Raw genomic sequence first — 17,750 nt, forward strand, 5'->3', positions numbered from 1 at the left:
TCCGCACTGTGACTCCGGGCGGAGCTCCTCGGCCACAGGGAAAAGATAGTTGAGGAGAACTCTAGCGACAACTTTCCCAGTGGTTGATAGCATGGAGATTCCCCTGTAGTTGCCAGTCGGATTTGTTCCCCTTTTTAAAAATGGACACGATCACTGCATCTCTGAGATCCCCCGGCATGCTCTCCTCCCTCCAAATGAGAGAGATGAGGTCATGTATCCGCGTCAACAGCGCCTCTCCGCCATATTTTAGCGCCTCAGCAGCAATTCCATCCGCACCCGTAGCCTTGTTGTGCTTGAGCTGTTTTATGGCTTTGCCTACTTTTTGCAGCGTTGGAGTCTCACTGAGGTGGTGGTGGGTCGCATGCTGCGGGATGGAGCTGAGAATACTCGAGTCAAAGGCAGAGTCTCGATTGAGGAGATCTTCAAAGTGCTCTTTCCAGCGGGCCCTGACAGCCTCAGTATCCTTGATGAGTATTTACAATCTATATTAATGACTTGGATGAAGGGACCAAGTGTAATGCAGCCAAGTTTGCTGATGATACAAAGATGGATGGGAAAGCAAATTGTGAGGAGGACACAAAAAATCTGCAAAGGGATACAGACAGGCTAAGTGAGTGGGCAAAAATTTGGCCGATGGAGTATAATGTCGGAAAATGTGAGATTATCCACTTTGGCAGAACAAATAGAAAAGCAAATTATTACTTAAATGGAGAAAAATTGCAAAGTGCTGCAGTACAGCGGGATCTGGGGGTATTTGTGAATGAAACACAAAAAGATAGTATGCAGGTACAGCAAGTGATCAGGAAGGCCAATGGAATGTTGGCCTTTATTGCAAGGGGGATAGAGTCTAAAAGCAGAGAAGTCCTGCTACAACTCTACAGGGTATTGGTGAGGCCACACTTTGAGTACTGCATACAGTTTTGGTCTATGTATTTAAGGAAGGATATACTTGCATTGGAGGCTGTTCAGAGAAGGTTCACTAGGTTGATTCTGGAGATGAGGGGGTTGACGCATGAAGATAGGTTGAGTAGTTTTGGCCTGTACTCATTGGAGTTCAGAAGAATGAGAGGTGATCTTCTCGAAATATATAAGATAATAAGGGGGCTCCACAAGGTGGATGCAGAGGGGATATTTCCACTCATAGGGGAAATTAGAACCAGGGGGCATAATCTCAGAATAAGGAGCTGCCCATTTAAAACTGAGATGAGGAGGAATTTCTTCTCTTAGAGGGTTGTAAATCTGTGGAATTCTCTGCCCCAGAGAGCTGTGGAGCCTGGGCCATTGAATATATTTAAGGCAGAGATAGATAGATTTTTGAGCGATAAGGGAATAAAGGGTTATGGGGAGTGGGCAGGGATGTGGAGCTGAGTCCATGATCAGATCAACCACCATCATAGGCGGTCCCTTGAACGAGGTTGACTTGCTTCCACGAGTTCACAGATGTTTCAATGAAGGACCCGATGTTCCAGTCCTGAACTCCAATTGAAGGGGTGGAAGATGCCTGTGCATGGATTTTTTTTAACGTGTGTGCTGACCGTTGCATATCAGCCACCAAACTGGCTTGACAGAGCTAGGCCTTTATCCAGTGACAAGGGTTAACCAGGACGACTGAAGATCTGCTCTGCTGCATGGACCTAGTAGGTACACATATGCAGTGTGGGTTGGCCTGTGCTGCCCCTGTGCTCTCTGCTCTTCTGGGCTCCGTACCCTCATTTGCCGCACCTCCGCCACGATCTCTCGCCGCTCCTCCACCACAAACATTCGCCGCACCTCCGCCACGATCACCCACCAAATCTCAGCCACGATACCTCAACACTCCTCCGCCTCGATCACTCACCGCACCTCCGCTACGTCCTTTTTGCAGATCAACCATGACCTTATTAAATGGCGGAGCAGGCGCGGGGGGCCAAATGGCCTACTCCTTCTCCTATTTCTTATGTAAGAGACTTCTGGCAAAGACAATGACACGTGGAATTAAGGAAATGTAGCCACAGAGAAAGCTGGAGGGCAAAAAGCAAAGAATAAGGATAACAGGTACTTTCTTACAACTGAAAGATGTTCCTTTCATAAATAGTCTTGATTCAGGAATTGAGAGTACAATATTGAAATTTACCAAATAGGGGGCACTGCAAATTATGACAAAGATTGTGAAAGACTACAGGATGACTAAAATAAAAAAAGAATTAAAGGGTAGGTTTGAAAAAAATCCTTTAGGTGGAAGGTGGTTGCAATGTGGAATTCCACGTCACCAACTATACTGAAGCAGAGTCCATAAACACTTATAAAAGTGATTTAGATAATTGCCTGAAGAAAAATTAAATGGTATGGGAACCAAAAAGGAGAGTGAGATTAGACAAAGTAGCACATGTGGAGAAAACACTGGCACAGACTGAATGGATGGAATGGTCTGTTTCTGAACTGTAACATTCTATTCTATTATGACATGAAACGGACAATATAAATGAATTTACGAAATAATTGGTGAATTTCTTCAGACAAGACATATATACAATGATAAAACCATTAGATGGGATTTATTCCTAAAAAAAAGGATGGGTTTGTGTGACCTAATGGTCTATTCCTAAAAATTCTTATGAATGGCAGCTGGCTGGTGCCAGGGGTATCTCAGGGGCACATAAATGGAAAGCTCAGGCCTTTAGATCTCTAATTGAGCGCATTCCTTGGCCAAGAGATCAGGGGGCCGAAACGGGTCACACCTACTGTTTTTCTTGTGTTTTCACCGCCGCGGTGACCTATTGCGCGTAATTCAGCTCTTTGACTTTTTTTTTTGAGCGGGGTGGAAGTCGGTCATAATGGGGGCGGAAGTGAGGGCGGGAGCGGAGTGTCCGTCATAAGAGGGGCAGAAGTGGGGGCGGGTGGAGTGTGCACCACTGTCAGTCATCAGTGCAGTGCTGATGACGTCATCACGCTGGTGCATCACCACATCTCTCTGCTTCACTTAAAGGGGAGAGTCGCTGCGAGCTCTGCGATTCTTTTACTTAGGTTTCGGCCAGGCCAGGCTGCCTGTTGATTGCCGGCCAACCCGGGGGCATAATTGTCGGGCTAACCTGGCAGTCGGCCAACAAAGAAAAAATAAGACGATGGTCATGCTTTAATGGTGGCTGCATCGCCATTTTGCACACACTTCAAACACAGTGCATCGACAGAAAAAACTGTCGGGGACACCGCGCGGCAGCCACAAGATTTATTTTAGCTAAAATTTGCTTCTGGGGTGGGAGATCGGCGGTGCGGGCTTTAATAACGCACTTAGGAGGGTTTGGCAGCAGCAGGACGGAAGTGGGGACCGCCAGAAAAACCGAGGAGAATTTTGCGAGCGGCGGCCATTCGACAAAATGTCAGTAGCCATTCGACACCGCCACGTGGCAGCCGCTTTCCGGCGGTAACTGGCCATTATCGGGAGGTCAATTTCAGCCCCCAGATCCATTATCATCATTCATGGAGGACTGAAAGTTAGGCTAGAAAGGAGGTAGCCTGTTTTAGTATTACGCATTAGAATATGCAAGCTAAATACAAGAGGCATAAAGTCACATACAACTGATAAAAGTCACAGGGGTTACAAGTGATGAGATTTTGTTTATGATGTATTGTTGTCAAACTATAAGAACATTCTCCGAGGAGGCAAGGTCTGCCCAAATGTCGTAATACATTCATTTAATAATTCTAACTCTCTTTCCCCTACATTAAGATCTTCTTTTGTCAGGCTCCATCAATTAACCTCTCCCACTAATATGTGAGTTGGCTGTTAGGATGTGCACAAGAATGGGCCAATGTGACTTAAAGTTTCCTGCCACCTCTGCAGGCAAGCACATAGTGGATTTTCAGCTTGTTGTCAGCTCTGTTTTCACCCGGGAGGGACAGTAATAGAGGCGGTAAGCTCTATTGGGTGGGCGACTAGCTTCCAGCGTCCCGCCGAGATTTTCGGGGCCGGTTTCGGCGGGGCGCGGAGCATTACCGCCCGGGAGAGGCGAGCCAGTGTGCTACGCCCTTGGATGCGACACCAGCTCCCGCCCGATCCGTAGCACTCCATAGAGCGCCGTGCTGGGATCGCCTGTGAAAGCGGGCGGTTAGAGCTACAACGGCAGCAGTAAGGTAAGTAATATCGACCTTAGATAAGTATGATTGTTTTATTTTATTTTTTTTGCGATGTATATTGTGGTGGTGTGAGTTATTTATTGGAAATGCTTTTGATGGGTTTCTTCAGGTTTTTTTTTCTCCTCAGGCCTCTCTTAGAACGTTCCGAGGACAGCTGTTTAGCTCGGGATTTTCGCATACTCAGCCGGCCTAGCGCCCTAAGAGAGGTGTGCAACGCCTCCCTTAGCGCTCTTCCCCACACTCAGGACCCAGCTGCTGAATTTTACTGACTGAGGCTCTGAGGCAGTCAGAGGCGGGAGTTCGTGGCGTTGGTGAGGCCGACAAAAGGCCCAGCGGCAGCGAGAGGCGGGAGTTCGTGGCATTGGTGAGGCCTACAAAAGGCTCAGTGGCAGTGAGAGTCGGCGGCAGTCAGAGGCCGGAGTTCGTGGCGTTGGTGAGGCCGACAAAAGGCCAAGCTGGTGCAGCTCCAGCCAGGAGAAAAAGCAAAAAAGAAGTAGAAAGAAATCAAAAGGTGACGTCACAGCCAAATGGGTAAGTTGGGATTGGTGACTGGTGAGTAGCTTTTCTTTTTCTTTTTTATATCAGTAAGTAACCTGTTAACATTGTTGTCGCCAAATTAAGTGTATCTAAGGGTTAAGTCATGCAGGAGAGCTCGGACACGTGATATGCTCCTCCTGTACCATGTGGGAACTCAGGGATACTTCCGGTGTCCCTGACGACTACGTGTGCGGGAAATGTATCCGCCTCCAGCTCCTGACGCACCGCGTTGCGGAATTGGAGCTGAGAGTGGATTCACTCTGGAGCATCCATGATGCTGAGAATGACGTGAGTAGCACGTGTAGCGAGTTGTCTTACCGCAGGTGAAGGGTCCACAGCCAGATAGGGAATGAAAGACCAGCAGGAAGAGCAGTGCAAGGAAGGTAGTGCAGGGGTCCCCTGCGGTCATCCCCCTGCAAAACAGATACACCGCTTTGAGTACTGTTGAGGGGGATGACTCATCAGGGGAGGGCAGCAGCAGCCAAGTTCATGGCACCGTGGCTGGCTCTGCTGCACAGGAGGGCAGGAAAAAGAGTGGGAGAGCGATAGTGATAGGGGATTCAATTGTAAGGGGAATAGATAGGCGTTTCTGCGGCCGCAACCGAGACTCCAAGATGGTTTGTTGCCTCCCTGGTGCAAGGATCAAGGACGTCTCGGAGCGGGTGCAAGACATTCTGAAAAGGGAGGGTGAACAGCCAGTTGTCGTGGTGCACATTGGTACCAACGATATAGGTAAAAAAAGGGATGAGGTCCTACGAGACAAATTTAAGAGCTAGGAGTTAAATTAAAAAGTAGGACCTCAAAAATAGTAATCTAAGGATTGCTACCAGTGCCACGAGCTAGTCAGAGTAGGAATCGCAGGATAGCTCACGTGAATACGTGGCTTGAGCAGTGGTGCAGCAGGGAGGGATTCAAATTCCTGGGGCATTGGAACCGGTTCTGGGGGAGGTGGGACCAGTACAAACCGGACAGTCTGCACCAAGGCAGGACCGGAACCAATGTCCCAGGGGGAGTGTTTGCCAGTGCTGTTAGGGAGCAGTTAAACTAATATGGTAGGGGGATGAGAACCAATGCAGGGAGACAGAGGGAAACAAAATGGAGACAGAAGCAAAAGACAGAAAGGAGATGAGGAAAAGTGGAGAGCAGAGAAACCCAAGGCAAAAAACAAAAAGGGCCACTGTACAGCAAAATTCTAAAGGGTCAAAGTTTAATAAAAAGGCAAGCCTGAAAGCTCGGTGCCTCAATGCGAGGAGTATTCGGAACCCAGGAGAGGGCTCTGAGCTAGTTAGAGTGGGTGAGAGATCAGATGAACAGGACCCCCAAGAAAGAATGCAAAAGGCAGGAGGCAACAGAGCAGAGTAGCACTGGGGTAAGTGTAAACCACAAGGTGATAGGAAGGGACGTATGAATATAAAGGGGCTGCAGGAGGGGTCAAAACTAAAAATCATGGTTTAAAATCTACTATTAAAACACTCTACCTAAACGCATGCAGCATTCAAAATAAAGTAAATGAGTTGACGGCACAAATCATTACAAATGGGTATGATTTGGTGGCCATTACAGAAACGTGGTTGCAGGGTGGCCAAGACTGGGAATTAAACATACAGGGGTATCTGACAATTCGGAAAGATAGACAAGAAGGGAAAAGAGGTGGGGTAAGCTCTGTTAATAAAGGATGATATCAGGGCAGTTGTGAGAGATAATATTGGCTCTAATGAACAAAATGTTGAATCATTGTGGGTGGAGATTAGAGATAGTAAGGGGAAAAAGTCACTGGTCGGCGTAGTTTATAGGCCCCCAAATAATAACTTCACGGTGGGGCGGACAATAATCAAGGGAATAATGGAGGCATGTGAAAAAGGAACAGCAGTAATCATGGGAGATTTTAACCTACATATCGATTGGTCAAATCAAATCGCACGGGGTAGCCTTGAGGAGGAATTCATAGAATGCATACAGGATTGTTTCTTAGAACAGTATGTTACAGAACCTACAAGGGAGCAAGCTATCTTAGATCTGGTCATGTGTACTGAGACAGGAATAATAAACGATCTCCCAGTAAAAGATCCTCTCGGAATGAGTGATCACAGTATGGTTGAATTTGCAATACAGATTGAGGGTGAGGAAGTAGTGTCTCAAACGAGCGTACTATGCTTAAACAAAGGGAACTACAGTGGGATGAGGGCAGAGTTGGCTAAAGTAGACTGGAAACACAGACTAAACGGTGGCACAATTGAGGAACAGTGGAGGACTTTTAAGGAGCTCTTTCATAGTGCTCAACAAAAATATATTCCAGTGAAAAAGAAGGGCGGTAAGAGAAGGGATAACCAGCCGTGGATAACCAAGGAAATAAAGGAGAGTATCAAATTAAAAACCAATGCGTATAAGGTGGCCAAGGTTAGTGGGAAACTGGAAGATTGGGAAAATTTTAAACGACAGCAAAGAATGACTAAGAAAGCAATAAAGAAAGGAAAGATAGATTACGAAAGTAAACTTGCGCAAAACATAAAAACAGATAGTAAAAGCTTTTACCGATATATAAAACGGAAAAGAGTGACTAAAGTAAATGTTGGTCCCTTGGAAGATGAGAAGGGGGATTTAATAATGGGAAATGTGGAAATGGCCGAGACCTAAAACAATTATTTTGCTTCGGTCTTCACAGTGGAAGACACAAAAACCATGCCAAAAATTGCTGGTCACGGGAATGAGGGAAGGGAGGACCTTGAGATAATCACTATCACTAGCAGGGTAGTGCTGGACAGGCTAATGTCCCCTGGTCCTGATGAATTGCATCCCAGGGTATTAAAAGAGATGGCGGAAGTTATAGCAGATGCATTCGTTATAATCTACCAAAATTCTCTGGACTCTGGGGAGGTACCAGCGGATTGGAAAGCAGCTAATGTAACTCCTCTGTTTAAAAAAGGGGGCAGACAAAAGGCAGGTAACTATAGGCCAGTTAGTTTAACATCTGTAGTGGGGAAAATGCTTGAAGCTATCATTAAGAAAGAAATAGCGGGACATCTAGATAGGAATAGTGTGATCAAGCAGACGCAACATGGATTCATGAAGGGGAAATCATGTTTAACTAATTTACTGGAATTCTTTGAGGATATAACGAGCATGGTGGATAGAGGTGTACTGATGGATGTGGTGTATTTAGATTTCCAAAAGGCATTCGATAAGGTGCCACACATAAGGTTACTGCAGAAGATAAAGGTACACGGAGTCAGAGGAAATGTATTAGCATGGATAGAGAATTGGCTGGCTAACAGAAAGCAGAGAGTCGGGATAAATGGGTTCTTTTCGGGTTGGAAATCGGTGGTTAGTGGTGTGCCACAGGGATCGGTGCTGGGACCACAACTGTTTACAATATACATAGATGACCTGGAAGAGGGAACAGAGTGTAGTGTAACAAAATTTGCAGATGACACAAAGATTAGTGGGAAAGCGGGTTGTGTAGAGGACACAGAGAGGCTGCAAAGAGATTTAGATAGGTTAAGCGAATGGGCTAAGGTTTGGCAGATGGAATACAATGTCGGAAAGTGTGAGGTCATCCACCTTGGAAAAAAAACACAGTAAAAGGGAATATTATTTGAATGGGGAGAAATTACAACATGCTGCGGTGCAGAGGGACCTGGGGGTCCTTGTGCATGAATCCCAAAAAGTTAGTTTGCAGGTACAGCAGATAATCAGGAAGGCAAATGGAATGTTGGCCTACATTGCAAGAGGGATGGAGTACAAAAGCAGGGAGGTCCTTCTGCAACTGTACAGGGTATTGTTGAGGCCGCACCTGGAGGACTGCGTGCAGTTTTGGTCACCTTACTTAAGGAAGGATATACTAGCTTTGGAGGGAGTACAGAGACGATTCACTAGGCTGATTCCGGAGAGGAGGGGGTTACCTTATGATGATAGATTGAGTAGACTGGGTCTTTACTCGTTGGAGTTCAGAAGGATGAGGGGTGATCTTATAGAAACCTTTAAAATAATGAAAGGGATAGACAAGATAGAGGCAGAGAGGTTGTTTCCACTGGTCGGGGAGACTAGAACTAGGGGGCACAGCCTCAAAATACGGGGGAGCCAATTTAAAACCGAGTTGAGAAGGAATTTTTTCTCCCAGAGGGTTGTGAATCTGTGGAATTATCTGCCCAAGGAAGCAGTTGATGCTAGCTCATTGAATGTATTCAAATCACAGATAGATAGATTTTTAACCAATAAGGGAATTAAGGATTATGGGGAGCGGGCAGGTAAGTGGAGCTGAGTCCACGGCCAGATCAGCCATGATCTTGTTGAGTGGCGGAGCAGGCTCGAGGGGCTAGATGGCCTACTCCTGTTCCTAATTCTTATGTTCTTATGTTGATATAATCATTTTCCAACAGTCTATCGACTCTGGATCAGTTCTTATGGACTGGAGGGTAGCTAATGTAACACCACTTTTTAAAAAAGGAGAGAGAGAGAAAACAGTTAATTATAGACCATTTAGCCTGACATCGGTAGTGGGGAAAATGTTGGAATCAATTATTAAAGATGAAATAGCAGCGCATTTGGAAAGCAGTGACAGGATCGGTCCAAGTCAACATGAATTTATGAAAGGGAAATCATGCTTGACAAATTTTCTAGAATTTTTTGAGGATGTAACTAGTAGAGTGGACAAGGGAGAACCACTGGATGTGGTGTATTTGGACTTTCAAAAGGCTTTTGACAAGGTCTCACGCAAGAGATTAGAGTGCTAAATTAAAGCACATGGTATTGACGTGGATAGAGAACTGGTTGGCAGACAGGAAGCAGAGAGTAGGGATAAACGGGTCCTTTGTAGAATGGCAGGCAGTGACTAGTGGGGTGCCGCAGGGCTCAGTGCTGGGACCCCAGCTATTTACAATATACATCAATGATTTAGATGAAGGAATTGAGTGTAATATCTCCAAGTTTGCAGACGACACTAAACTGGGTGGTGGTGTGAGCTGTGAGGAGGTTGCTAAGAGGCTGCAGGGTGACTTGGACAGGCTAGGTGAGTGGGCAAATGCATGACACATGCAGTATAATGTAGATAAATGTGAGGTTATCCACTTTGGTGGCAAAAACATGAAAGCAAATTATCTGAATAGCGGCAGGTTAGGTGCAACGAGACCTGGGTGTCATGGTACATCAGTCATTTGAAAGTTGGCATGCAGGTACAGCAGGCAGTGAAGAAGACAAATGGTATGTTGGCCTTCATCGCTAGGGGATTTGAGTATAGGAGCAGGGAGGTCTTAATGCAGTTGTACAGGGCCTTGGTGAGGCCTCACCTGGAATATTGTGTTCAGTTTTGGTCTCCTAATCTGAGGAAGGACGTTCTTGCTGTTGAGGGAGTGCAGAGAAGGTTCACCAGATTGATTCCCGGGAAGGCGGGACTGACATATGAGGAGAGACTGGATCGACTCGGCCCATATTCACTGGAGTTTAGAAGAATGAGAGGAGATCTCATAGAAACATATAAAATTCTGACGGGACTGGACAGATTAGATGCAGGAAGAATGTTCCCGATGTTAGGGAAGTGCAGAACCAGGGGTCACAGTGTAAGGATAAGTGGTAAGCCATTTAGGACCGAGATGAGGAGAAACTTCTTCACTCAGAGAGTTGTTAACCTGTGGAATTCTCTACTGCAGAGTGTTGTTGATGCCAGTTCGTTAGATATATTCAAGAGGGAGTTAGATATGGCCCTGACAGCTAAAGGGATCAAGGGGTATGGAGAGAAAGCAGGAAAGGGGTACGGAGGTGAATGATAAACCATGATCTTATTGAATGGTGGTGCAGGCTCGAAGGGCCGAATGGCCTACTCCTGCACCTATTTTCTATGTTTCTATTAAGAGCTCGATTTACCATTGATGTCAGGCTGTAAAGCCAATAAAAATGATGGAAAATCAGGAAGAAAGCCTTAACGCTGACCTAGATTTACCTCCTTTCCTCTTCTGCAGCGAAGTCGACTGGACCAAGTCAAGACCACCCCATCGCATGTAAATGATGGTAGGGCCCAAGTCCTTGCCCAATTTCCCTCGCTAGTACCAGTTCTTCTGCCAATCCCAAGGGTTGCCACGAGCGAGTTGGCAGCACATCATGGGAAAGCCTCAGAAAGCCCTTTGGTGGGATAGGGACCAGTAGAAGGCTGGTCTCCCTCCCATAAGGCCACTCACTTCTTCTTCCTGGCCAATCGGCTCATGAAGAGTCTGTATTGGAATTTCTGCCACTTTAATCGTGGCTCCCTCTTCTTCTGGTGCTGTAGCAGGTGTTCCATTGCAACACTGCCAAATATTGCTTTCGGGCAGTGCTGGGCTCTCTCTTGGTCCCGGAGGTAATGACAGGAGCCGACCTACACAGATAATCGGTTGCGTTCAGGTCACGGTGGGGATGGGGTGACAGGCGGAAATTCTGTCACAATCCTGTTTTGACGGCGAAACTGCTCCACAGAAAAATTCACTTCTAAAAATCAAAATTCTCAAGAATAAAAAGGAGACATTTAAAATCAACTTTTCCTTCTAATTTGTACTGAGGATCGAGGTAAATTTGCACTGAAAGTACTTCCTCACCTGACACACAATTCCTTTTTCTTTTATTATATATGTTTTAAAGAAATTTCAATCCATCAAAGAATAGGACAGCTGAAACACTCAGAAAATCCACATTTGCTTTTCGCCACAGTTGTAACAAAGAATATGTGTTCGAAGAAAGTTAATTGATTTTGTCTATTTTACTAGGCATAGTAAAATGCAATTTTTTTTAAAAACTGGCCTGTCGAGCATAACCACAAGATAAGCATTCTCGTAAATGACCATTTCCCTAAAAATTGCTATTTCACAAGGACAAGCTTAGATTCGCACTAGTATGGAAATGCCCCTGCAGTCCTGATCCTGACCTGTTTCTCTGACTGTTCATAATACTGTACTGCTAAACACAACACACAAACTATTAATCCTCAGACAACACTTCACCTAAGGGGACTTCAGAGTACGACTACACTTGCAAAGATCAAGTTGGCTAGAAAAAAAAATTACATTTACATATTTTACACAAATGGTCTAAAAACAATAACTACAGGGTGGGAAATCTGATTTGCATTTAGAACAAATCACTACATACATTTTAGTTATGCATTCATCAACTTTAATAAATTGCTGTGCCGAACGCTAAAATGGATCAGAAAATAGGCATAAATCAGTGCCTGAAACACGGCAGTCATGGCAAAGACTTACTTTGTACCAATGACAATTTGCACTATTATTCATCCACAGTATTATAAATATTTTTGCCGCAAATATATTTGAACATTGTTATCTTTAAATTTTGTGCTATGAGCTCTTTGAGATCATAAGTATATCGTAATGCAATTGCTAAATATTTATGATTTACGGAAACAAAGCCTAAAATTAAAAACATTTTAAATCAGGAAAAATAGGTTTTATATGCAGTGCTGTGCTACTAGAATTGAGATTGACGTGATATGTTCTGTACTGTTGTGCCTGGTTTGTAGTATATTACCAAATACACACTATTCCAACCATCTTCATCTATTACAAACCAGTATCAAGGAATAATACTATGTACAAGATTTATTCAATAGTTATTACACTGTTAAGTACTAAATATGGAAAAATCTTTGTTTTACATCTGAAGCCCTTCCCATGTAAACAATGCCTCCATGTATACTGAAACAATGTTAAATTTAAATATACATTAACTACTAAAGGGACATTACAACTCTGATAAAGTTGTTGATAAAGCTGTTCATCAACACAATGATATTAATCATATTACAAACACAATGCTCAAAAAAAATAACATAGTAACAACATAGTTGTGATGCTTGTACTAATCAAAATCACTGATCAAAATTATGCTGTGTATTTATAGCTCACTTTCTCTCCAAAACAATCTCTTCCTTTAAGGAGATACGTGTAGAACATCATTTTAGTACTATGAAAAATCTATAGTACTGCACAGTGAATGACCAATGCAAGCCTGATTAACGAGCCTTAAATATTTCACTACAGTGGTTACTGAGTTGCTATTATTAAATCTCCTCTGTAATTTAACCGCTTTCACTTGACAAATCAGATTTTTATTCAATATAAAAATATTATGCACACTATACATCAACAGGCATTAAGGCCAGATAAAACCAAATTTATAAAGATTAAATGTGTCTCTCAAGATTTAAAAAGGATATTTTTTTCTTATATAACTTTACAAATATTTTTATTGTGTTATAGGTACTTGCAGAATAACTTTTTCAAATCAGACGTAATTTGTTTTTCTTTATAAAATTAGAACCAGAGAACTTTAGTGAGACAATAGCTGCAATACAAGGGGAAATACGTAGCATTAAGAAGTTAATGCAAATAAAATTTGTACTTATTTAAATTTATTTTCTTGAAAAATATTTTATTTATATAAAAATTGTGCAATGATGTTTTTCAGATCTGCACTGTGTATGTGTACTGTATTGTGGTTATGTGGAGAGTTTTTCTGAGTAATAGGGTTCCCCTGACACGCACATTGGGATGATAATATACTATAGATTGTAAAAAGGACCATCATCTTTTGCTGCATTGTAATCTCTCAGTTTCAGGTAAGATACTATTTACCCAATGCTATAGACTTGAGTTTACATCGTTGAGAGCCAACTATTATTCATTTATCAGACAATTTATCACACCTTTAACCCTGAATTTTATTTGCACGTTATAAAAAGTTCATATTTACCAAACAGTTTGATACAATACCATAAAAATGAAGTCATGCTGTCTATGAATTTCTTCAGAATCAGCTCAAATTTTAAACTGTTATATATTGCAAACATAATGTAGATATCAAAAGAGACATTTTACAGGTTGCCACAATAATAGGGTAAAAAAAGAAAACACATTTGATTAGTAGTGCCATTGCCTTGTTTCAAACTCTGATTCCTAACCTGCAGGAACTGCTGTCTGTTTCATTTTCTTCTTCACTCCCTTCATCCTCAGCATGCTCATCATGCCAACATGCACCCTCATAGTTCTCAACGGTAAACTCAAATGAGGGAAGATCTGGGGCGTGGGGCACATGCCAAGGTGGTGAATTTTGAATTTCCTGTTGGCTAGAGCTCTGGTAGTTGATGGAAGCCAATGGTAGAGGCAAGTGCCCAGGGTCTAAGAATTTCCTCCCATTATTTGATGCGCCTTGTTCTTTGTTCCAAAAATCTCCCCGTCGACTGTCGTTGGATGTGGCAGGAGTGGATGCAGGATGACCAAACCACCGCCACCGAATGCGTAAAATCTGCTTCACATCAAATTCTTTGCGAGAAACAGACATTCTCTGTTCACCTAAGCAATTGTCAAGGCAACAGAGCAGGCTGTGCTGCACTGTAAGGCAGCGCAGTATATAGCACAGCCCAGTCTAAATAGATATGCTTTCTAGATTCCTGCTTCTGCCTGACTGAAACAAGATTGCTTTCACATTGAAATAAAATCCTCTTAGATCTTCACCATCAGAATGTCAACTAATAACAAAGATGATGAGGATAATGTGAAGAGGAGGCAGGGACGAGCCTGTGTCTTCAATCAAGCACAACTCTTAATCAACCTACAATACGACAATCAATGCACTTTTCATTGCCCTCATCTCTACACCCTGACCAGCTGCTTTCACAAACACCGACAGCATTCATTAAAGCCTTTTTGAAAGCTGAACACCACCACTCCCCTTCCTCTGAACCACAAATGAATGAAAGAGCAACTTGATTATAGCAACCTATCACAATCTTTTCCATTTGCATTCCCTCCTCTTTATTACATTAACCCTTTAAATATTCTCCTTGGCAGCTTACTGCAACATACACAGCAAAATTAATATCTCAGGTTTCTGAGCCTCTTTTGAGCTTAAGTGTTTAATTAAACAAATCAAAGCATTTCAAAGTAAAGTATAATAAAAATAGTTTAGGAATAAAGTAAAACAAAATTACATTTTCTTTTCTCAAATAGATTGAAATATATGTCCTACCTTAGCTATAAGAGGGCTGGAAATTAAGCATTAAAGGAGCTTGTTGTTAGATTCGGAGCATTTCAGTTGTCTGCAGTACTACACCATACATCTTTCATTGGCTTTTGTAGTAATCAGCTACTCACATTCTTCTTTATCAGGTGGTGATCCACTGACCTGACTGAAAAATACAGAACAAACCTATGAAATATTGGCTCCAGTCTGCAGAACTATTGAATATATTAGAATTAAAGTTGAGATTTTCCACTATTTTCGCATTGCTAACTCAGCATAACAGGGTTGAGCAATATTGGGAAATGGGCCCCAGTGGTGGATTCTGTCAAGTCACTGCACTTCTTTCACCAAATACATTGGTAGCTATATTGTAATAGTACACAAATGATGGAACTATGTCATCCAAAGTATCTTACATTATTTTCACCATAGCAATGCTAGCCACAAGAGATGTCTGTTCCTAACATCCAGTATTGCTATGCGTGGAGAAAAGGGGTATTTAAATTTTAAAAATGGCAAACGGTTGATGCAATCGATGGCAGAATGGTCAACTGTATGTGTGATGGCAATAGTTCAGAAAATTTTCAAAAGGAAGAAACACCATAGTGTTCTCGTGGTGGACAGTCTGGTCTCAGATCACGACCAATCAATGATGAAATAGCGGAGAGCGTACTTCAGCAGCACTATTAAGTGTGAGCATATCCTGAACATTTGCTGTGGTTCTCTCAATTAGAATGCAAAAATCATCCTGGAATAAATGTGTCAAGGTGTTAAGCAGTGGAATACCTGATGGACTGAGGGGTGCAGTAGATTAGCACAATGCTTTTTTATTTGGGTTTGAAATCAGCTCATACTTATGGGAAAAAAAATATCCTTTCTGTTAGCTACATTTGGACAATCTCAACCCAGTTCTAAAACTATCCATTAATTTACTGTAACTTGGTATATTTTCACTGCCACTGGAATCAGTGCTTCTAGTGCTTCATAATTCAGACTGAAAGTGAAATGTTTTTTTTCCTGCAGTTTTGTGTAGCTTTTATGACAACTTATACTAGAATCAGAAATTTCAAAACAGCTGGAGGCTATTCAGTCCACTGCACCTGTGCCAATGCTAGCTGTTCAACTGAAGCTATCAACTTAATTAAATTTCTCTGCCCTTTCCCCGTATCCATTTATACTCCTCCTATTCAAATAACTGTCCAATTTGTTAAATTATGTTATAGTCTCTGCTTTAACAGCCACTTGTAGTAAAGCATTCCATGTTCTTAAAATCCTCGGCAGAAACATTCTTCTAATTTCAGTCTTCTAGTAAAAGTGAGGTTGGGGACAGCACCAACAAGAAATTAGGGATGCGTGCAATAAAGGTACAGCAGTTATCATGGGCGACTTTAATCTACATATAGATTGGGCTAATCAAACTGGTAGCAATACGACGGAGGAGGATTTCCTGGAGTGTATTAGGGATGGTTTTCTGGATCAATATGTCGAGGAACCAACTAGAGGGCTGGCCATCCTAGACTAAGTGATGTGTAATGAGAAAGGACTAATTAGCAATATTGTTGTGCAAGGCCCCTTAGGGAAGAGTGACCATAATATGGTAGAATTTTTTGTTAAGATAGAGAGTGACACAGTTAATTCAGAGGCGAGGGTCCTGAACTTAAGAAAAGGTAACTTCGATGGTATAAGATGTGAATTGGCTAGAATAGACTGGCAAATGATACTTAAAGGGTTGACGGTGGATAGCCAATGGCAAACATTTAAAGATCACATGGATGAACTTCAACAATTGTACATCCCTGTCTGGAGTAAAAATAAAACAGGGAAGGTGGCTCAAGCGTGGCTAACAAGAGAAATTACGGATAGTATTAAATCCAAGGAAGAGGCATATAAATTGGCAAGAAAAAGCAGCAAACCTGAGGACTGGGAGAAATTTAGAATTCAGCAGAGGAGGACAAAGGGTTTAATAAGGAGGGGGGAAATAGAGTATGAGAGGAAGCTTGCCGGGAACATAAAAACTGACTGCAAAAGCTTCTAAAGATATGTGAAGAGAAAAAGATTAGTGAAGACAAACATAGGTCCCTTGCAGTCAGATTTAGCTGAATTTATAATGGGGAACAAAGAAATGGCAGACAAGTTGAACAATTACTTTGGTTCTGTCTTCACAAAGGAAGACACAAATAATCTTCCGGAAGAACTAGGGGGCCGAGTGTCTAGTGAGGAGGAGGAACTGAAGGATACCCTTATTAGGTGGGAAATTGTGTTAGGGAAATTGATGGGATTGAAGGCCGATAAATACCCGGGGCCTGATAGTCTGCATCCCAGAGTACTTAGGCAAGTGGCCCTAGAAATAGTGGATGCATTGGTGATCATTTTCCAACAGTATATCGACTCTGGATCAGTTCCTATGGACTGGAGGGTAGCTAATGTAACACCATTTTTTAAGAAAGAAAGGAGGGAGAAAACGAGTAATTATAGACTGGTTAGCCTGACATCAATAGTGGGGAAAATGTTGGAATCAATTATTAAAGATGAAATAACAGCACATTTGGAAAGCAGTGACAGGATCGGCCCAAGTCAGCATGGATTTATGAAAGGGAAATCATGCTTGACAAATCTTCTGGAATTTTTTGAGGATGTAACTAGTAGAGTGGACAAGGGGGAACCCAGTGGATGTGGTGTATTTGGACTTTCAAAAGGCTTTTGACAAGAGATTGGTGTGCAAAATGAAAGCACATGGTATTGGGGGTAATGTACTGACGTGGTTAGAGAACTGGTTGGCAGACAGGAAGCAGAGAGTCGGGATGGCAGGTAGTGACTAGTGGGGTGCCGCAGGGCGCAGTGCTGGGACTCCAGCTATTTACAATATACATTAATGATTTGGATGAAGGAAATGAATGTAATATCTCCAAGTTTGCAGATGACATTAAACTGGGTGGTGGTGTGAGCTGTGAGGAGGACGCTAAGAGGCTGCAGAGTGACTTGGACAGGTTAGGCGAATGGGATGGCAGATGCAGTATAATGTGGATAAATGTGAGGTTATCCACTTTGGGGGCAAAAACACAAAGGCAGAATATTATCTGAATGGCAGCAGATTAGGA

At 42.8% G+C, this 17,750-nt stretch overlaps 1 protein-coding gene across 6 annotated transcripts in view; it reads right to left on the minus strand.

Annotated features, from left to right (window-relative positions):
- Positions 1-17,750, minus strand: part of LOC139242618 (kelch-like protein 5) — a 258,999-nt gene that overhangs the window by 138,460 nt on the left and 102,789 nt on the right. For all 6 annotated transcript variants that reach the window (XM_070870459.1, XM_070870440.1, XM_070870445.1 and 3 more), the window contains one exon: positions 14,659-14,818. The gene's annotated coding sequence lies outside the window, so the exon portion shown is untranslated. The remainder of the gene's footprint in view (positions 1-14,658; positions 14,819-17,750) is intronic.

This window comes from Pristiophorus japonicus, chromosome 2 (genome assembly GCF_044704955.1).
Source record: "Pristiophorus japonicus isolate sPriJap1 chromosome 2, sPriJap1.hap1, whole genome shotgun sequence".
Lineage (NCBI taxonomy): Eukaryota > Metazoa > Chordata > Chondrichthyes > Pristiophoridae > Pristiophorus > Pristiophorus japonicus.